At 41.2% G+C, this 23582-nt stretch overlaps 1 protein-coding gene across 1 annotated transcript in view; it reads left to right on the top strand.

Annotated features, from left to right (window-relative positions):
- The window catches only part of CACNG6 (calcium voltage-gated channel auxiliary subunit gamma 6), a 47691-nt gene that overhangs the window by 12971 nt on the left and 11138 nt on the right, over window positions 1-23582 (top strand). The gene's annotated exons all lie outside the window — the stretch shown is intronic.

Below are 23582 nucleotides of genomic sequence, written 5' to 3'. Positions count from 1 at the left end.
AACTGAATCTCAGAGAAAGGGGTCAGGGAAGAAAGCAGATTGGGGGTGGTGGAATTCAAATGAGCAAAAGTGTGCTGTGAAAGCCATTATTTTGGAATTGAATGCATGAGATTCAAACCATACATTAAACCCCATCCAAAAATTATGGCTTTGTGTAATGTGTTAACCAGGTCAGGGGGTGATTCTAGACAAGTAACCAACCACATAGTAACTCAAAGATGGATGTTTGCCATCATAATTTGCTTCCAAACCATTTGGGTCCCTTAATCCTAAAGAGCTTGTCAGAGATCCACACTTCAGAAGAACAAATGAATGTGTTGGTGCAGCACACATGAGTGCATTCATTCATTATGCTTTTAGCCTTGCCATACTGGGTAACCTCTAGTTCAGTCATGGCTAATCTTTTTGTCAGTGCACGAGCGTGCCTGCACCCATAATGCAATGCATGTGTGACCCCCTCCCACTCTCCCTGCCCCCCTGCACATGCCCATGTTCCCCCACCCCCCCCAACCGGGGTGGGATTCAAAATGTTTAACAACTGGTTCTGTGGGCGTGACTTAGATGGTGGGCATAGCTTGGTGGTCATGTTATTGGCTGGGCGTGGCCAACTCAACATCACTCACATTGAGGCACTCATCTCTTCCCATGGCCTCTCATGACTGTGGGGATGCTACAACAGTCATAAGTGTGAAAAATAGTCATGTCACCTTTTTCAGTGCCATTGTAACTTTGAATGGTCACTCCACACAAGCAAAGTACCAGCAAAAGAGGGGGGAAAAACTCCAGAGATGTTCCTGAGACAGGAAGTCTAGTCCTGCCAAGAATGTAATAAGGGTTAACGGAGAGACAGTTTCTGTAAGCAACACCAGAATGTTTCCTTCCTGCCTTCCTTACAGGATTAGGCCAGTAATTTCTTCTAACAACCGGTTCTCCGAATTGCTTAGAATGTTAACAACCGGTTCTATTGAATAGGTGCGAACTGGTAGAATCCCACCCCTGGCTGAGACCCATGTGCACACATCTTCCCCATGCCCCATTTTGGGCCTACTAGGCCTCCTTGCAGCCTCCTGGGAGCAAAAACGAAGCACCGGTGGGTGCAGCGCGGCTCCTCCGCGGCCCATTTTTGCTTTCAGGAGGCTGCAGGGAGGCCTACTAGGCCCAAAATAGAGAGCATGGGAGCGTGCCGCACTCCCCACGGTCCCTCCACCCTCCCCGCATGTGCACGCAACCTCCCCACACTCTCCCACCCCGCACGCACTCCCACCCACAGTGCTCCACCATCCCCCGTGCATGCACTTGTGTCTCCCTCAGGTGCCTCGCCCCCACGCATGGGCAACAGAGACCGGAAATCAGCTACTACGCACACATGTGCAGTGGAGCAGAACTGGGGCGACAGCTGAAAATTGAGTTCGTGAGAGCCACGAATGCTCTCCTCGAGCTCCATTTTCATTGGCAGAAGGTTGCAGGAAGTCATCCCAACCAAAAATGGAGCTCAGGAGCCCATTTTCATTGGCAGAGTACTCGGGCCACCATAGGTGCCCCCAAACACAAGTGAAGTCATGCTGGCCACACCCAACCCAGCCCCCTGAGGTCAAACACAAACCTGATGCATCCCTCAATAAAATCAAATTTGACACTCCTGTTGTACATTCAGACAACCCCTTTCCTGGATTTTAGATGGTCCAATCTTAACAGATCTGGGTTATCGTGATGGCACACAATGCACAAAGGGATCTTAATCTTCTCAATCTTTTGTCACAAAAACAGTTCTTGTCACACGATTTGTCAGGAATGAAAGACCAGGTCCACATATGAGGATTCAATCAAATTGATTTATTGCTAAAGACTATGCACAGGAATCTCCTCAGCTAATGGTAATCAAATACTTAGAGTTAGATAAAAGCCTATGGGGCTCAAGGAGCATTAAACCTAATTCACTTGTGACTGCATAATCATTCTAGGTAATCATAATCATAATCATTCAGGCTCTGCTCTTCCTCTTGCCTTCATCTTTCCAAGAAGCTACTAATTAAGGTGCAAGGATTTTACCATCTCTGGATTTCCTTACCTTACATATTAACCAAAGCAGTATTTCTCAACCTTGGCAACTTTAAGATAAGTGCAGATTGTCTTGCAAAATCATACAACTTGGCCTCTGCTAAAACCTCCTTTTATAATCTAAGCACATTTTCTTTTCCTTTACTGTTTGCTAAGACATTGTGAGTTTTAGAGCTAGCTAATGCTTGCAGTTGCTTGGGTTCAGTTTCTAAATTTCATTTGAAGCACAACAGAAATTCTTAGAGATCTTCAGCTGGGGTAGATATTAAGAGACAAGATTATCTTGGAATACTTCAGTCGTTGAAGGAACAGGTGTTGCCAGGGCTAAAACTTCTTAATTGCATCTGTTATTTCAGAAATGTTGACACTTGTACATAACTTTCAGTTATATACCATTTCATTTATATCCCAACCTTTCTCCAGGAATTTTGCAATTTCACATATAGGCTGTTTTGCATCAGGCTAAAATCTATCACTAAGCCGAGTCAAAGTATCATCTGTAGCATGTATCTCTTTTGTCTAATTCCTGGTCTAACACTAATCTCATCACTTTCAACAGTTTTTAATTTTGGACGTTGATGAGATGTCACAGCAAAATATTTTTTTAAAAAAATACCCATGCATCTCCCATCTCAATGTATAATTTCTGCCATCAATGCCAAATTCAAAGAGGAGAGTTCAAAAACTTAAGATGCAATCAAATTTATCATTCCAACTGAGTGATACTTAACAACTAAAGCCAGGCCAAATATTTAAGTTCATTTTGACAGGTTTCCTGTTTTTTAAGGACTACTTTTCTATATTTGATACATGCTACTGAACTTGCAAAATTATTCCAGTATGTGTGGCTTGCAAAACATTGGGAACACAGAATTAAGAAGGAGGATTTCCTTCAATACTGTGAAAAAGGCAAGAGTCTAACTGAGTCGAATTTCATTCAGTTTGACTTGGTGAACATACACATGAAATTTGCTTGCAGACAGAACTGGTTCTGCCTTCCTCTAGTCTAGGGCATGTTTTCAACCAACAGTCCACACCTGATTTTACTTCACTTTTGAACCCAATGTCAACTAGTTGCTTTCTCTAATGGGTGAGAAAGCCTCATCTGAGCTTTTCTCTCCAATTAGAGTATTTTCTTTGGTAATTTAGGTCACAAAAGGTCAAAGGGAGTCTCCAATGTTACATGTAGTCCTTGAGTTGCGATCATTTATGACTTACAATCACTTGTACAGTGCCGTGATGGCAAACCTATGGCACACGTGCCACAAGTGGCACGCAGAGCATTTGTGCGGGCATGCAAGTCCCAGCCAAACTTCCCTGCACTGAGCACTTCGGCCCGTTTGAGGCCTTTTGCAGCCTCCCAGAGGCTCGAGGGAAGCCTCTGCAGCCTTTGGAGGCCAAAAAACAGGCCCGTTTCGTCACTTCCTATATATACGAAAAAGGCCTCAAATGGGCCAAAAATCACCTGGGAGGCACATGCATGCACAGTGCAGGTAAGAGGGTGGGGGGGTTGCGCACGCATGCACAGAGGGTGGGGTGGGGCCACGGGCATTGCCTTCTGGGTGTTGGCATGCAAGCGCGAGCACAATTTTCAGCACAGAAGCCCAAGAAGGTTAGCCCCTACCGGTATAGTGACTGTTTGAAGTTACAGTGGCACTGAAAAAAGTGTCTTATGATTGATTTTCACAATTATTAGCCATTGCAGCATCCCTATGGCCACATGATCAAAATCTGGACACTTAACAACTGCAACTGGTATTTATGACAGTTGCACTGTCCCAGGGTCACATGGTCACCATTTTAACTTTCCCAGCTGCCTTCTGACAAACAAAGTGAATGGGTGAAACCAGGTTTGTTTAACAACCGCATGATTCACTTAACAACTGTGTCAAATAAAGTAAAATGGGGTGTAACTTACTTAACAACTGCCTTGCTTAGCAACAGAAATTTTAGGCTCAATTGTGGTTGAAAGTTGAGAACTACCTGTACTGAGTGGTCCAGTGAAGTACAGATCAGTGTAGAGCTACTAAGAAGAAAGGTATTTAGCTGTGGGGACCAAGGAAGAAATAAGGCAGGAGCAAGAAATCACAAAATCAGGCACTACTGACTTAACCGCTTCACATAGCATAGGAAATTCTGGTCTTAATTGTGGTCATAAGTTAAGGACTACCTGTATTGCATATTGCCAGTTTTTGCATGCCTGCACATACTGGCATATCCCATAGCAGCCCCAAATGTGCTTTTTCAAGAGGCAACTGGACTTTCTTGTTTTTCTTTGAAGACATTTTGCTTCTCATCCAAGAAGCTTCTTCAGAGCTGAAGAAGCTTCTTGGATGAGAAGCGAAACGTCTTCAAAGAAAAACAAAAAAAAATCGAGTTGTCTACATCCCATAGCAGCCTTTCTGTCTGAATGCTGTAAGCTTAAACCAAAAATTTGTGGGAAGCTCCCTTTCCACCCCCACCTCACCTCCTACCGCCAGGCCTGGTTTTCCTTCCCTGTTCTGAGTTAGATGATAAGTTATTCATCTTCCATCTTAAATTTTCTATAGTTAGTGAAGCAGACTTCTAACAAAAGGCTGCTGAGCTGTGCTGATGTTCCTCTCTCTCTCTCCCTCTCTCTGCAAAGAAATGCAGCTGTGGGGGCGTTTCAGTTTGATTAGAGCAGCTGTGCTGCCTTTGTTCTCCTTTCCAGATCAAAGTCTTTGCCTCCAGTTCTACTTGTTGCCCCACAATTGGCATATGTGCTACAGTTATCCCAGATCCAAAGCAGCACGCTGAAATTTCACACCATCCTGCCCCGCCAGGAAAGAAGCCAATTCCTCCGCTGGCCTCAGGGAATGTGACACTAATGTGCTGCTCGTAGCTGATGCTGACGTTCATCTACCAATTATGAAAAATCTCCCCTACTGATTTTGGCTGATCATGCTCTCATTAAAATACAGGCTTATAACTACGGCTTACGATTACAATTGGGAACAGAATTTCTGGTGCTAAGCAAGGCAGCTTTAAAGTGAGTCACGCCCAATTTTACAACCTTGTATGCCAGAGCGGTTTAAGCAAGTCACTGCAGTTGTTCAGTGAATTATGTGGTTGTTAAGGGAATCCAGCTTTCCATACTGATGTTGCTTGTTGGAAGCCGGCTTGGAAGATCGCAAAGAGCCATCCGATGATCCAGGAACACTGCAAATCCTTGTAAATACATACCAGTTGTCTAGTGCCCAAATTTTGATCACATGACCATGAAGATGTTGTGATGGTCATAAATGCAAAAATCAGTCATAAGTCATTTTTTTCAGTGCCATTACAACATTAAGTGGTCACTAAACAAACGCTTGTAAGTCAAGGACTACCTGTGCTAGTCTTTTCATTCAGTCCCCTTGCCAAATGTTGAATAAATAATGAGAGACAATCATACATGAGTGAGCTTGTGGGCTATATCTGGGCAGAAATATATCCTTGCCAACGGAACAATTGCCATAATGTTAGCAATACAGGAAATCTTCCACTTATGACCACAACTGAGGCCAACATTTCTGTTACTAAGTGAGACATTTGTTAAGTGTGTTTTGCCCCATTTTAACGACCTTTTTTGCCACAATTGTTAAGTGAATCATTGCAGTTGTTAAGTTAGTAACACAGTTATTAAGTGAATCTGGTTTCCTGATTGACTTTGCTTGTCCAAAGGGCACAAAAGGTAATTGCGTGACCCTGGGACACCGTAACCCATCATAAGTATGAATCAATTGCTAAGTGCCTGGATTTGGATCACGTGACCATGGGTGTGCTGCAATCATTGTGTGAAAAATGGTTGTAAGTCATTTTACTCAGTGCTGTTGTAACTTTGAAAGGTCACTAAATGAACTGTTTTAAGTGAAGGAGTACCTGTATTTACAATTTTACATCCTCTCAACCTAAATGTCACAAAATTTAAAAAGGGCAGATGTGTCTAGTCAGACACATGGCTTTATTACTTCTTTAAGCACTGTCCTGATTTTTTCATTATGTCCAAGGCCCACAATTACACAATCATAGCCCATTCCTTTTACTACGTCTCACATATACAATGCAGGTTTAAAAACAGGTGAGGTTTTAATTGTGTTTTAATTGGTTTTAATAACGGATGTAAACTGAACAAGGAGAGATTTAACCTAGAAATAAGGAGAAACTTTCTGACAGTGAGAACAATCAACCAATGGAACAGCTTTCCCTCGGAAGTTGTGGGAGCGCCATCACTTGAAACTTTCAAGAGGAGATTGGACTGCCATCTATCAGAAATGGTGTAGGGTCTCCTGCAGTGGTGGGATTCAATTATTTTTACTACCGGTTCTATGGGCATGGCTTAGTGGGCGTGACTTGGTGGGTGTGGTTTGGTGGGTGTGGCAGGGTAAGGATACTGTAAAATATCCATTCCCTCCCCACTCCTGGGGGAAGGTTACTACTAAATCCCATTCCCTCCCCACCCCCTAACCTGCTTTCCAGCTCTGTTCTCCTGTGCAGGGCAACACAAGAAGACCCAGTCAATGTGGAGTGGGGTGGACTCAGGAGGCAGAGAATAGATGGGGGCGGTACCAGTCAGAAGTGGTGTTTTCCAGTTCTTCGAACTACTCAAAATTTCTGCTATCAGTTCTCCAGAACTGGTCAGAACCTGCTGAATACCACCTCTGCCTCTCAACCTGAATGTGACAAAATTTAAAAAGGGCAGATGTACCTAGTCAGACACATGGCCTTATTACTTCTTTAAGCACCAAGTCCTGATTTTTCCATTATGTCCAGGGCCCACAATCATAGCCCATTCCTTTTACTATGTGTCACGTATACAATGCAAAAAAATTTAAAGGGTGGGGGTTTTAATTGTGTGGATCAAAGCCCTGCCCTTTTTCAATATACATCACATGCGCTGCACACCTCCAAAGGGTGGGGCTTTGATGGCACAGTTGTGGCCTCCATCTTGACTTTTGCCACCACCATCCCCTTTCCAGGGATGCCATGCAGAAGATCCAACCTTCCTCAATTCAGCCACGATTGGCAAAAGTTCCGTATAGTTTTTCTTTTTTTCATCCGGTGTGCTTGTGATTTTGTTTTTTGACACCGCCCTTGTGAGCAGCCCCTCACCTTGTTAAACCATCATTTCTTCATCATGGTCTATTTAAGTGGTGTAGAAATATTCTAAATTGTATACTGCATTTAGTTGGAGACTTGTTCCAATAGCATCATCACCAGGGCAAAAGTTAGATTAAATTTAATATCATTTCATTTACAAATAAATACTTTTAAGTTATACAATAAATCCCTCTCAGAGGAAAAAAGTCATAATTTGATTATCTTGAGGTTGAAATGCCACCAAATGTATACAGGTTGCCCTGTTTATTCTTGAGCCTGAGGTGGTGCAAACTTTTTTCCTGAGTCAATAATCTTATTCATAGTTATCTAGGTCAGGGGTCCCCAACCACCGGTCCGCGGACCGGTACCAGGCCGCGGAACAACTCCTACCGGGCCGCTGGCTTGCTGGGCGCCGCCATCTTTTTTTGATGAAAAAGTGCTTCCGGTGAGCTTTTCCGGGTAGAAAGCTCACCGGAAGCACGTTTTCATCAAAAAATGGCGGCGCTTAGCGCTCGGTGAGCTTTTCGGGTAGAAAGCCATTTCTACCGGAAAAGCTCACCGAGCATGGCGCCATCTTTTTTGATGAAAACGTGCTTCTGGTGAGGTCACCGGAAGCACGTTTTCATAAAAAAAAGATGGCGGCGCCCAGCTGATGCCGGTACCGGGCCGCGGCGCCCAGCTGATGCCGGTACCGGGCCGTGGCGTCAAAAAGGTTGGGGATCACTGATCTAGGTGCATCAAAATAAAAAAAAAATTATTTACAAACTACACTCACAGGATTCCCAGAAGTAAACACAAATCATTATATGTTCTAACATGATGTGCAAAGCCAGCTTGTGCTGCCCAGAGCCACCAGAACATCTTTTGGATTAGCCCTAGGTTGTTGAGAAACTCTTCTGTTTTTTTCTCATACCCAAACTCTTTTTCTACTCTGCTCATTGAAAAGCAAGTTTTAAATTGCTTGTGGGTGAAATGGTTATAAACTGAGTGTTAACCAGGTAGAGGAAAAGAATTTAGGAAGAAACCTTCGATGCGGTAATGATGAACATCAAGACAATGTTCAGCCTCCCCCGGTAGCACATTTTTAAGTGCACCATTGGCAATCTTACAAACAAACTAGAAAGATTTTTGAATGTCAGACTAGCAACCAAGACAGGAAGAAATGGTAAAAAAAAAAAAAAAGATTGGAAAAAAAAGATTAAGCAACAGTGAAGTAATTGGCTTCAGGTGCTTAAAAGGCAAATGGAATGGATGAGAGATGCTGACAAATAATTATCTCATTGCCTATCACTGGTGACATTAACCTGGTTTGGCTAATGAAATGTCTGCAAGAAAACAACCAAATTCAGAGAGCATTTCAACCCTTGGCAACAATCCTTTATTGGTATCTCTCATTTCTACCCTCATGATCTGTTGCGAGTCTGTGAGGAGTTTGGTGTTGGGAAATTTGGAGCAGAATTGCTGTTTCCCACCTGCGGCAAGACTGACTTAAAACAATCTAGGTTCATGAAATACATATGGTGAAATATTTATTAGCTACCTCTCTGTGTAGAATTTGAGACTTACAACCACAACTGAGCCCAAAATTTCTGTTGCTAAGTGAGACAGTTGTTAAGTGAGATTTGCTCCATTTTATGACATTTTTTGTCTCAGTTGCTAAGTGGATCACTGCAATTGTTAAGTTAGTGACATCGATTACTGAATCTGGCTTCCCCATTGACTTTGCTTATCACAAGGTTAAAAAAGGTGATCATATGACCCCAGAACACTGCAACCATCATAAATATGAGCCAGTTGCCAAACGTTTGAATTTTGATCACGTGGCCATGGGGATGCTGCAAAGGTCGTACGTGTGAAAATCAGTTATAAGTCCCTTTTTTCAGTGCCACTGTTACCTCAAATGGTCACTAAACGAGAACTACCTGTAATTCAGCAATAGAGAACATTTATCCATGATGGCATCTCATCTGTGCAACCTTCTTCCTTGTATCTATCTGACAGGTCCTGAAGCACAAAAAGAAAAAAAAATTTTTTTGAAATGGCTATATTGCTGCATTTAGTTCTGCAAAGTTAATGCTTAATTTCACCCACTCCCCAAAATGTTAACATTTATGAAATGTGAAAGAACGAATTTTGTGTAGCAGTTAAAGCATCAGGCTAGAAACTGGGAAAGCGTGAGTTCTAATCTGTTTTAAGCACTTCACTCCTCCAGCCTTTTGTTGCAAATCTCCAGATGTGACTGACAATTGTCAAGTTGTATAAGGGCAAGGCTAGCAATAGCCATGGGAATGGGACCCCTCCCTGCAGTTTAACAAATAATCCCACAACACAGTTTTGGCAGGGCACTCTTGGACAAAAGCTGTTAAACTAACTTTTGTATAGAAGTGAAGGTTGCTCAGAGCCATGGAAATGAAAGTGTGAAAGTTATATCTGGATACACTCCAGTTTAGAAATGAGGCCGCTGGTATTGACAACAGGAGCAGAGACTGACCAGATGGCTATGGTGAAGAGTGAACAGTCCATCAAACTGAAATTAGATGCCTGACTGAAGGACTCAGCAGATACCAAGCTCAATTTAATTCTCTCCTCCAAATTTATGCTACACTTCTATTCCCCATTCACTTTTTATGCACAAATGATAGCCAAAGGGCACTATTTTGTCTGGCTTTTCTCCTGCCCTTTCTCTCCCCATGGTGGCATAATAATCTCAGGCCAGCCTTATGACTTGGAATGATGGATGGACACACAGGTATTTTCAAACAGATTAGCCCTCAATATCTCTATTTCAAGAATGAAATGTTGGAGAGATATTTCTAGACATCAGATCTGTCTGGAAAGAAACGCCATCTGATCGGGATATCCATTGCTCAGACCCCTGGCGTCTGAAATAATTGCATTCTGTATCTGCACTGGGAAATGCTTACTCCTCTTATTGAATTGTTTAGATATGAGACAAGACATTAGCCCACTTCTCATATCATGCTAAGTTTATTGTGGAGTCCTTGTTGCTGTCCGAGCTTGCTTGTTTGCTTGCAGACATTTCATTACCCCATTAGGTAATATAATCAGTGCTAAAGAGAGTGGGATTTGCTCCCTATTTATATACAGTAGTGGCTTGCATTGCCAGTGTTGGTGGAGTTGTAGTTTTCTTCTTGGTGGACACGTAGAGATAAGCCATATTTTGATACCATTCAAAAGAGACAATAGCAAAGTTAAAAGAGAAAGAAAAAGACCAGAACATACTTTATACAGCAGTCTACACCCAGGTAAGCAGGGAATCAAACAAAAAAAAAAACAATACCCTAATCAAGGATGGAGGGGCAGGGATGTGTTCATTCTGCAATGGCTGTTTCTGGCTCCCATGAGGTGTCCCTTCTGACCACTAGGTGCTCCCCTCAGTTTACATGTTAGCTTAGATTTCAGATAGTCCTTGACTTATGACCACAATTGGGATTTAAAAATTCATCATAATTAGCAATGCAGTCATTGAGTTAGATATGACATGATTGCACCTGATATCATGACCTTTTTTTGCTGCAATTGTTAAGCAAGACATCTCACTATCTTTATTTGTAACCCTTCCTACTGGCTTCCCCATTGACTTTAGTTATCAGAAGCCAGTCGGGATGGTCAGAAATGGCAATCACAGGACTCCAATACACTGCAATCAACACAAATATATCCAGGTTGCCAACCATCCAAATTGCAATTAGATGAGTGTGGGGATGCTGCAATACTTGTAAGTGTGAGGACCAGTGATAAGTCTTTTTTTTTCCAGCACTGTCATCCCTTTGAATAATGGCTAAAAGAATGATCATAACTTGGGAACTATCTGTATTAAAGAGATGGGATTCCTGGCTTCTGAAAATGCTTCTGCCTAACTGGACATTTGTGGGTTTAGTGCTCTTCTCAAAGGTGGACAACTTGGTTTTCAAAAATGTTTAGCAGTCTTCTCAAAGATTAATAAGGTAGACCTGGTGCTTCAGTCAATTTAAATTAGAGTTGTGGTGGCACAATGGTTAGAATGCAGTATTGCAGGCTGACTCAAGGATGGCTCAACCTTAAATCCTTCCAATCAGTAAAACGAGGACTCAGATTGTTGGGGGACAATATGTTGACTCTGTAAACTGCTTAAAGAGTGCTGTGAGGCACTGTGAAGCGGTATATAAATCTAAGTGCTATTGCTATCACTACTGCTAAATCAGGAGAGAAAACCAAGTTCTTCCAGCTGTTTGTTGCAGGTTCTGTCCCAAATAAAAGTTTAACAGGTTTCCTGTTGCTTCTGGCAAGAAGAGGTTTTGCATAATTGTACTTTTTACTGGTTTTATGACTGCTGGCAGTCTCACTTCTCAGCTGGGCTATTTTATGAACACAGATTCAGTGCTATTTTAAAGAAATCCTAACCCCACAGTTGTCCAGGTTTACCAGCACTGGTATTTAATGAAAAGAAGGACTAAAGGGTGACATGATAGCAGTCTTCCAATATCTATGGTGCTGCTACAAAGAAGAGGGGGGTCAAGCTATTCTCCAAAGCACCTGAGGGCAGGACAAGAAGCAATGGGTGGAAATGAATCAAGGCGGGAATCAACTTAGAATTAAGGAGAAATTTCCTGACAATTACAAAAATTAATTAATGGAACAACAAGAAGTTGCAGGTGCTCCAACACTGGAAGTTTTTAAGGATAGATTGGACAACCATTTGTCTGAAATGGTATAGGATTTGCTGCCTAAGCAGTGGGTTGGGCTAGAAGACCTCCAAAATCCCTTCCAACTCTGTTATTTGGTTGTTTTTCCTGCTGATAGATAGTCCTAGGTGAAAGGGAAAACATAGCCGGGGTCTCCTCTAAGCCCTGCCCATTTATTGTCGTGCATGAAAATCTGGTAACACTGATTGTCACAGAGACAGAATAGAATTTAGCATACATACACTGTCCCAATGCAAATTAACGCTGCATATTTTACTGCCAACTGAAGATGGTATACAGGTCAACCCAACTATGCAGGCTGTTTTTTTTGGTTACAGATAGTCTTTGATGTACGACCACAATGGAGCCCAAACTTTCCATTGCTAAGCGAGACAATTATTAAGTGAGTCGTGCCCCATTTTACTACCTTTCTTGGCACACTTGTTAAGGGAATTATTGCAGTTGTTAAATTAGTAACACGGTTGTTAAGTTAATCTGGCTTCCTCATTGACTTTGCTTGTCAGAAGTTTGCAAAAGGGGAAATCACATGACCTTGGAACATTACAATGGTCATAAGTATGAGTCAGTTATTAACCATCTGAATTTTGATCACATGACCACTGGGATGCTACAAGTATGACATGTATGGAAGGCAGTCATTCAGTGCCACTGTAACTTTGGATAGTCACTAAATGAACTGTTGAAAGTCGAGGATTACACGTATGTCCTTTGCACATAATGCAGAAGCATTAAGAGACAGTGTGACATTATTATTGCTGGAAAGTGCCTCATTTCTGTCCTAGAATCTGCTTTCAACCACTGGGGCTAATGACAGAGAAAGAAAATGTCTGCACACTGTCTCTGTGCTTGTTTCTCACTTGGCTTGCCTGTTAGTTAAAGGAGTACCTGTGTTTGCAAGATGAAAAGAGCTTCCTTCCTCTCCTCCCCCCCGCCTCTGCCCCCCCGCCTTTCCTGTCTTCAAGATATAATTGCGGTGGAAGTGAGACAAAGCCTGTTAGCATTCAGTGATAGCTGGGCTCATATTCTGCATCCATTATTATGAGCAGTTCCTTCCTTTTAGTGGGATGTTCTACAATTTAATGAAGCAGTACAGGAAGTCCTTGACTTACAACCACAATTGGCACTTAACAATTTTCATTGTTAAGTGAGTTGCACCCAATTTTATAACTTCTTTTGGCCATGGTTGTTAAGCACATCAGTGCAATTGCTAAGGGTATTGTGCAGTCATTAAGCAAATCCAGCTTTCCCTATTGACTTTGTTTGTTGGACAGTAGCTGGGTAGGTCATAAATAGCAATCACATGGTCCAGGGACACTGTATATGTTCTGGTTGCCAAACACCCAATTTTTGATCATGTGACCATGAGGATGCTGCAACAGTCATAACTGTGAAAAATGGTCATAAGTTACTTTGTTCAGTGCTGTTGTAACTTTGAATGGTTGATAAACAAATGTTCTAAGTCGAGGACCACCTGTACTACTTCAGCACTTTGCATAGGTTCTTGCTGATTCTTGCTCTGGGCTCTTTCTGACTTCAAACCAAGCTGCAAAGCTGCAAGCTACTGGTGGTTAATCAGGAATACAATTTTACAAAATTGCATCAGTCTCTGAATTGACAAAGTGCAGAAAGGCAAGAGAATCAAATTGAGAGGGAGGGTCTCTTTCATGTTGTTGTTGTTGTTGTTGTTGTTGTTGTTGTTGTTGTTATTATTACCATGTTTCTCCAACAATACGCCCCCCCAATAGGAAGACCCAGCATGTTTTCTAGGCATAAAATGAAATTAAGCCCCTCCCCCCAAATTTAGGCCTAGTTTAAAACATGTGCAATTGGGGGGGGAAGGCTGGGGGGAACTTGCCATTAGGAGTGCCCTGCGGGCAGCTATGCCTCACCATCAGCCGCTCCTAACACCATGGTGGAGCACGGAGGGCTCCCTTACCCCTCCCTTACCCGGGTCAGCAGGCGTGCGGCGTCGGTGTGGATGTCTGGCAGCATTTCAGCCACTTCTCAGGCCTCCATAGCTTCCACGGTCCCCACTGGTGCTGGCGCCTCTCTCGCCAGCGCCGTCTCCAACAACAGCGTCTGAGTCGCTCCTGCTTTTCCCCCGTCCCCGTAACAACAGGGAAAAAAAGGATTTTGAGGTACCTGGGAGCGCCGCGTGCTGCGTTTTGGTTTAATCCCGAGCGGCTGGGTGGGCCTGAAAAGAGCCGAGCAAGCGTCTCTGCTGCTGCTACCCTTGGTGCTCCAGCCTCAGCCTCTGCCAATTTGCAAAAGTCCCGGTGCGCAGCCCGTTCCTGAATTCCAAGCGCCCAGGCCGAGCTGCAGCTGTCCCTCTCTCGCCAGCGCCATCTCCAATAACAGCGGCAGCAGCGACGGGAACTGTGGAAGTTACGGAGGTGGCTCCACCACCCGAGAAGCGGCTAAAACGCTTCCATGGTTCCCGCCGCTGCTGTCGCTGTTATTGGAGACAGCGCTGGCGAGAGAGGGACAGCTGCAGCTCGGCCTGGGCGCTTGAATGCAGGAACGGGCTTGCACACCGGGACTTTTGCAAACTTGCAGAGCCCGAGGCTGGAGCACCAAGGGTAGCAGCAGCAGAGACGCTCGCTCGGCTCTTCTCACACCCACCCAGTCGCTCGGGATTAAACCAAAACGCAGCGCGTGGTGCTCCCAGGTACCTCAAAATCTTTTTTTTTCTATTGTTACGGGGACGGGGGGAAAGCAGGAGCGACTCAGACACTGTTGTTGGAGATGGCGCCGGTGCGCGGGGGGGAGAAATTAATTCACCCCCGAAAAGACGTCCTAGCCATTTTTTCGGGGCTCAAAAAAAATAAGGCCAAGCCTTATTTTGTGAGAAACACGGTATTATTATTATTATTATTATTATTATTATTATTATTATTATTATTATTATTATTATTATCATCATCATCATCATCATCATCATCATCAGCCTGCCCAAGGCAATATATCCCAGACCATTTTTTTCTTCTTCTGCCAACCTAACAGTTTGAAAGCATGTAAAAATGCAATTAGAAAAATAGGGACAGCCAAGGAGACGTCTTCGGACAGCGCTGGCTCTTTGGCTTTGTAATGGAGATGAGCACCACCCCCTTGAGATGGAAACGACTAGCACGTGTGTGTGCGAGGGGAATCTTTACTTTTACCTTTTTTTAAAAAAAAAAAATCTTCCCAGGATTCTGAAAAATAGACATATCATTATTGAGATGTCTTGGGAACCTTTAAATTATGGGAAGTTCTGGAAATATAGAAGACTTTAGAGCTGAGGCACACCCATTCAAATATCTCTGGTTCTGTAAGCTGCAATGTGCTTGTTTCTATCACAGATCTGAGAGACACAAAAGAACTTTGTAATAACTTACAGAAAATTTTGCCATACAAAGACTATCGGCTGCATTGGGTGTCTGATGGAAAGCACGCACTTTTTAAGAATCTCAAACCACATGAACCAAAGATTTTTATCCAAGAAGGCTTCTTAAAAATAATGGCACAGAAGTGCAAATGCTCTCCTTCAAATGTCTTTGCCTCTACATTTTAATATGCTGAAATAATAGCATTAATGCTTCAGGATAGCCTGAGTTTGGATTAGGGAAGATCTAAAATACATCTGCAAGAATCCCTGAGGAGAACAGAGAAATTCCTGGAGTAAACTCAAGCTTTCTGGTTTAAAAGCTAGAGAAAATCCCCCTTATCTGAAAGGTGCAGAACACACCTCAGGACATTCTGAGAAAGAAAAGAGGATGAGATAAGGAGGGGATATCTGCATAATGGAGCAACTGCTCCAGGGTTTGACAAAAAAATTAAAAAATATCTTGATAAAGGCTACAAAGGGAGATTGAAATGAAAAACGAGAATCAAATATGCTTGCAAAGGATTGGTGAAACTGTAATAAAATATACACTGGCCGATGAATTGGGTTACATGTTAAGGAGCTACTACAGGTAGTCCTTGACTTACAACAGTTCATTTAGTGACCATTCAAATGTACAACAGCACTAAAAATACGGACTTATGACCGTTTTTCACACTCACAATCATTACAGCATTCTCATAGTTACTTGATCAAAATTCAGATGCTAGGCAACTGGTTCATATTTATGACAGTTGCAATGTCTTGGGGTCATGTGATCACTTTTTCTGACCTTCTGACAAGCAAAGTCAATGGGGAAGCCAGATTCACTTAACAACTGGGTGACTAATAACTTCAGTGACTCATTTAACAACTGTGGCAAGAGTGTTACACAAAAATGTATATATGTATATAAATGTATACATATATTTATCTTTCTTTATTTTTAACTGTTAAAAGATTGGACAGAAATGTATGTCAAAGAAGATACACCACGTTTATATTTAATAAAAATTATTTTTTAAAAAAAACAACCGTGGCAAGGAAAGTCATAAAATGGAGCAAAACTCATTTAACAACTGTCCATTGAATTACTTGAATTCTGTTTACTCTTATCTATCACAAATTTGCTTTGATCATTAGTAGTTCAGATTCTTGTAGAGAATGTTAAATATACAACAAACCCACATTCATTTGAACTGCCTTGTTTCCTAATTTCTTGTGCCTTACAATATAGAGTTAATCAGGCAGATATAAAGTGAAATCATCGTGAACTTCAAAATTGCAAATATGCCACTCAATACATTTGACTTATTCATGCAACCACCCAAAATGCAGGAATTATCGAAAATAAAGGGAATATGACTTAAAAGCACTATTTGATGGTTGATAAAATCTGTAGGGACTTCCATACCTGTTGTATTGAGACAAATAGGAGAAATAGACATTTTGTCATTTCCTTGATGGAGCATGCTGTTTTTGTGGTTTATAACTAACAAGTCATAAGTTATTCAGTTTGTCACTTATGTGGAAAATACATTTGGAAGAAAACCACAGATTTTGCAATCTGATGGAACAGGATTTGTGAATGAACAGATGTTTGATTATTAAAAGGAAAACAAGATTATTCATCAGATCTGTTGTTGTTACGCCAGACTAGAATGAATTAGTAGAAAGAAAGGATCATTCTGTGCTGGAAATATGTACAAATTGTTAGTTGACTCACAGTTGGATTTTTTTAAAATGGTGGACAAACAAAAAGAACACTCTGAAACAGATCAGGCATTTTGGATCAAAACTGGGTGCCTTTTGGATCAAAACCAGATGCCTTTCTCCAATTTATTTTCTCTTTCATCAGAAAGAAAGGCTTTAATTGTGGAGTTGTGGCTACCATCTTGATTCTGATTTGTAAACGCCCTGATAAATGCTTGGGAAGGATCATGCTTAATATTTTGAAAGAATAACACAGATCACAATTCAGAATGCAAAATGCAATTACTATTTTCAAATCTGAGGCATGGTTTTCTGAGGGTTTTGTTTGTTTGTTTGTTGTTTCCTAGATGAGAAGATATTTTAAAATTTTAGGGCATCAATGTTTTGGAGTGTTGACCACTTCAGAATGGCAGGAAGCTATACCAGAAACTTGAGGTATAGAAGGAACTTAGGTAGAAGGTCTGAATTAAAGGGAGGGGGGGAGATCCATATTATAGAATTGATTATGTAAACCAGTGGTCCCCAACCTTTTTGTACCAGGGACCAGTTTCATGATTATTCATTCTTTGCGGCCCGGTACAAAATGATCCACGGACCGGGACCGGCATCAGCATGCATGACCAAGGCAAGGCGAGCCGAGCGACCGGCCAGCCAGCCGTCCCCCGCTTCTCCCCGCCACCTTCAACTCCTCCTTTGTACCTTCTTGCGGTCGATGGGCTTTTCAGGCTCTTTCTTAATCTCCTCCTGAGTAACGCGAGACTCCACCGCCATCGGGACGGCTCTTCGTTCGAAGCTGCCCCCCCCCTTTGACTAAACTAAGGCGCGAGGATTCCTTCAGCACCCAAATGCCGCTTTCCAACCGATGACCAACAAGCTCACCCGGAAGCACTTTCTCAAGCGCCGTCGAAACAAGATGGCGGCGCCCAAGCAAAGTAGGCCCTACTTTCATTCTTTGCGGCCCGGTACAAAATGATCCACGGACCGGTCCCGGTCTGGGGCCTGGTGGTTGGGGACCCCTGATGTAAACAAACAACTTGCATCCATGGATGTGTCTCTATGGCTTAAAGGCAAGAATGTTGCCTTTAATTGCCAGAGCTCTTGGCTAATTTGTGTCATGAGTAAGATACTCCAGTGATTTTTATCAGACAGCTTGGTGTGACTTTGGAGAAAGGCCACCACAACTACATTCAGAAATGTTTCTTTCTTAATCTGACAAGGCTGAGTGAGTGCCTTTGGCAGGACACCACCATGGGCTATCGGAGTGGGCAGAAAAGAAGAATATCACCTGGCCGAAAGGGAATTGGGGCCACTTGCTAATTGATAGGCCTGTCTATAAAAACAACCATCCTTGCCTTTGACTGGGCTGGGTCCAACTCTCTGGAGTACCTGTACTTGGTACTGATATTAACATTAGTGAACCATATCAAAACACAAGGGGAAGATGTAGATCCCAGACCCGAAATCTCTCTTTCCTCCTACCTTATTTTGCATTTGGCCATGTAGGTAGTCCTTGACATACAACACTTTATTTAGTGATCATTCAAAATTATAATGGCACTGAAAAAAGTGACTTATGACCATTTTTCACACTTACGATTCTTTCAGCACCCCCTTGATCCTGTGATCCAAATTCAGGTGCTTGGCAGCCGACTCCTATTTATATTGGTATGCAGGGTCCCAGGATCATATTGTCACCTTTTGCGACATGACAAGTGAAGTCAATGGGAAAGCCAGATTAATTTAACAACAGCGTTACTGACTTTGTGCTGTCCAGACAGTTTAGAGTTAATGGGATTTGGGATAGTTAGTTAGGAATTGTGAGCTGTCCCCTTAAGGGAATGCATCATGGTAAATGTAGTTAAGGTATCCTGGGAAATGTAGTCGATGTCATGTGGTCACATCTGTAATCCTGATTAGTCACTAAATTGACTCTTGTTGGGTTGGGGGAAGCTCCCTCACTCTTGCCTGAATCCACCATACCATGCAGCTGCTCCAATCATCATGGGGATGAGACTGTATTATCTTTCTACACCATAGTGCAGATATGCAAAGGATTGGACATTAAAAAGAACCTCATCATAAATGTGAGTTGATAAGGATGCCTGATGAATCAATAAAAAAGACTTTGTATGGATGCTTTGTGGAGTTGCTCTGTCTGCTTTATATCCATCCAGAGCGTAATAAGCAGAACAAACTTAATAACTGCACTTAACAACTATGACAAGGTCATAAGATGGGGCAAAACTCTCTTAACAAATGTCTCACTTAGAAACAGAAATTTGGGCTCCATTGTGGTTGTAATTTGAGGACTACCTGTAATTAATACATCTAATGACTACCTGTAATTAACACGTCTGTCATAGAATTCCTCTTGTGTAAAAATGGATGCCTTTTTCAGGGGTTTCTTCAGGGAGGGGTGAATACACAGTCAAGAGGATGATGGCATAAACATGCAGATCAAAAATCCTGATGTGGGTAAAAAGGTGGCAGGGCTTTAACTGCATGGCTGTTGCTGCCATCATGACTTTTTTTATGCCGTCCCTGCTGGCAGTCCTATCATGGCATAAACCTTTTCTCAAGTCTCTACTTCCTCCTGAGTTAAACTTCCTTGCTATCAAGTCTTGCTATGTTGCAAATGCATTGTCTCCAGCCAGCCAGCTCCTAATTTACAATTCTGTGTAAAGGGGGGTATCTTTTCTCACCAATCCAGGCCCATAAAAATAATTTTTGCATTGGGCAAAAATCTGATGGGTTGGGCAAGGAATTCTGCTTTGGGAAATGTAATTTTAAATCATAGTGCAATCTTCTTTCTGTCTTTCTGCTCTGTACCTTTCTGCTCTGTACCTCTGTACCACAGGACTTGTGCCCTGCAGCTACTTGGAATTTCTCCAATTCAAAAAGATGCAGCTATTGCTCAAGCTTTCCTTTGGGGACACAATTAAATCCACTCCACTGGGTCATGCAAAAAAAAAAAAAAACTTGGAAAAGACAAGGCTTAAGGCATGAATCATAAAGAATATCTTAGGGGAAAAGGGCTCTGAACCCTCCACTTCAGCTGCCGAATTGTAGAGATTGCCTCTCTCTTGAATAAAGTTTATGAATTGGTTCATATGTAAAGAGAGAGATTAGCAACTGCAGAAGCTTCATTCTCATTGTCTGGGTTTCTTAACCTTTCTACTACTGGTAGCCTTACATACTGTATTTAATATATATAATAAATATCAGTCGGTGCACTGCAGATATGCAGGAAAAAAACTGGTGGCCATGTCAGTCCACAAAGCCAAAGAATGCTTAAAAAGAAAAAAGTGTTTTCTTTTCACATTTTTCATGGTTTTTGTGGCAGAAACATCTGGCAGGCAACATTTTTTATATAATATATAATGGTATAAAGGGGAATGCTGTAAGAAATTGTTGGCAACTTGGAAAAAGCATGTGCCAGCAGAAATACAGTAGGATTACAGTTGTTATTTTAATTGCAACCGCTTTACATAATTTGCATCTGAAAGCAGCTCATTCATAATCCACAAAATACATCAGTTCTTCAATCCACAGAGTACTACATTCATCCTTTACTGAAACTGTGTAAAATTAAAATGATATTATTGGTTTATTATCTGTGTGCATATGCATAGGAATTCTCACATAAAAAGGTTTTGTTGTTTTGTTCTCTTTTCTTCCTCTTTTTTTGTTGTTATTAAGTAATGTCTCCCCAAAATTGAAAAAAATAACTATAATTGTAATTAATTCAAGAGGAAATTGCCAAGAAGTTACTTCAGGAATCTTTCATTAAAATAATTAAATAATATAAGTACAATGTGCAAGTTTTCTCCAACATGGTGCTATCAAAACATTTTGGACTATAACTCATATGAGTTAAGATTAGTTACAATGACACTGAAGTCAATGGGGGAAACCAGATTTATTTAATGACTGTGTGGGGATCAAGCTATTTTCCAAGGCACCTGAAGGCCAGACAAGGAATAATGGATAGAAACTGATCAAGAAGAGATTCAACCTGGAAATAAGGAGAAACTTCATAACAGTGAGAACAATTAACCAAAGGAACAGCTTGCCTTCGGAAGTTGTGGGAGCTTCATCACTGGAGGTTTTCAAGAAGAGACTGGACTGCCATTTGTCAGAAATGGTGTAGGGTCTCCTGCTTGGTCGGGAGGGTTGGACTAGATGACCTATAAGGTTCCTTCCAACTCTGTTAATCTGTAAAATGATTTGCTTAACAACCATGACAAAAAAGGCCATAAATCAGTCACAACTCACTTAACAACCATCTTGCTTAGCAATGGAAACGCTGGTCCCAATTGTGGTTGTAAGTTGAGGATTATCTATACATCTATTTCACCGCTGTATTCAGCTATCAATACACCTAATTAATTGTACTCTTTGCCCTTTTAATCCTGATCCAAAATCCTTTAATTTACCTTATAAACTCTTAATGATCTATAAGCAACTAAACTGATTTTGACCAAAGATGTACTTTGCTTTATATGATGAAAAAGCACTCAATATAAAATTAGACAGGTCCATTTTCTTTATTTTTCAATGTATAAATTTTAGACAGATGTTTCATGAAATCAAGAAATGCATATTTTCAGTTTTACAGTGTCAAGGAAATGCTTAGCAAGCGTCCAAATGAAATCAGAGATGCTGACACAAACTTGTCTTTTTAATATATTTATTAAATAAATATATTTAATATCTATATTTACAACAATCAGGAACACAATGACATCATAGATAGAAAGATAGAATTCTTTATTGGCCAAGTGTGATTGGACACACAAGGAATTTGTCTTGGTGCAAATGCTCTCTGTATACATAAAAGAAAAGATACATTCGTCGAGAGTCAAGAATCATCAGGTACAACACTTAATAATAGTCATAGGGTACAACAAGCAATCAAATCATACTAGGAAACAGTCAATAAAAATCGTTAGGATACAAGCAACAAGGTTACAGTCATACAGTCATAAGTGGGAGGAGATGGGTGAAAGGAAGGATGGGAGGATTAATAATAATAGTAAGAGTAATGCAGTCATAGCAAATAGTTTGACAGTGTTGAGGGAGTTATTTGTTAGCAGAGTGATGGCATTTGATAAAAAAACTGTTCTTATGTCTAGTTGTTCTGGTGTGTAGTAACTCTATAGCATCATGAGGTAAATCACATGGGGTAAATTACTCATGAGGTAAATCATGAGGTAAATCACAGCATACAGAGCACATAGAATAAAAAAGGCAGCGGGAAAGGAAACTCTCCCTTTACAACCCACAGCAACCAATCATAGCATAGATTGCCTCATGCAGGAGCCCGCACTCTCCAACCAATCACCTACAACTGTAGGTTCTGGCCCATTATACACTTTACTGTTCCAGCTACTAAATTTAAATATCCTAAGATACAGTCATTGCAGTGAATGAGAGTATTCATGATTAAATAGCTTAAATAACGACAAGTTAAAATTTCTCAACCATCGTTCTTTGCTTCAATCTTTGCTGCATCTAAATTATAATCTGGAATTTGATATAAAAAATATTTCCTATCATGAAATGTTTGTTAAAATGCCACAAAAGTACATGTGATTACATACAAAACTTAAATGGTCTTATAAAAATAAACTTAATCAAGTTATTATCTAATATACAACCTTCCTTCATCCTATCTTAAAAGGGCTTCAATTAAAACATGTTTGTAAGCTTGTGCATTGTTTTAATTTATCAGTTTATGTTTGATATTTAACGCTTCTATCATGAATATTTGGCAAAGATGTATACCAATGTTTATTTGGCATGAAAGGCATACAAAAATAGTTATGTGTAGGTAATTAAATTATTAATAGTAACAAGGGCAGAAATTCTGTGGTCTCTGAGAAAGAGATTTTATTTCAGAGGAGAAATTTGATGTCAGAAACAGTCGCCAGTATAGTCCAATAGAAAGATCTGAGTTGTGGCTGTTTCTGAAACTGGGCAGGTGATAGGAATTACTCTGAAAGAGGATTACAGAGGGAAATTTATAGTAGTCTATATGGCATGGCAAAATGTGTCCACAGATAAAGTAAAAGGGCTCGTCCTACGAGGATTTTCTTAAATTCATGGCAATTTTCAAGTTTCATTGCTAGAACTGATCTATATAGCCAGTATTTGGAAAGAAAGAAAAAAACATAATGTCCTTTTTTGGACTAGGTTTTGTTTTATTGTTTTAGTACCTAAAGTGGAGGAAATATTGAGAGATTTATGAGAAATGAATTTTGTTTGAGATAATTTGAAGAAATTAGGAGGAGGAGGAATATAGTAAGTTTCCTTGACTTATTACTATAGTTGGAACTGTCCAACCGTCCATTGCCAAGGGATACCATCAATCAAACAGAATAGAGCTGGAAGGGACCTTGGAGGTCTTCTAGTCCAGCCCCCTGCTCAAGCAGGAGATCCTAAACTATTTCAGAAAGGTGGCTGTCCAGTCTTTTCTTAAAAACCTCCAGTGATGAAACACTTATAACTTCTGAGGGCAATCTGGTTAATTGTTTACAGTTGTTAAATGAATTGTACCTGATTTTAAGACATTTTTACGTGGTTGTTAAGCAAATCTAGCTCCCCCCATTGATTGTGCTTGACAGAAGCCCATTTGGTAA

The sequence above is a fragment of the Notechis scutatus genome, chromosome Z, assembly GCF_049901735.1.
Source record: "Notechis scutatus isolate UNSWTSFEM ecotype Mainland chromosome Z, rNotScu1.2, whole genome shotgun sequence".
NCBI classification, from domain to species: Eukaryota; Metazoa; Chordata; class Lepidosauria; order Squamata; family Elapidae; genus Notechis; species Notechis scutatus.
The sequence above is the reverse complement of the archived record's forward strand: the minus strand, read 5'-3'. Positions and strand labels throughout refer to the sequence as shown.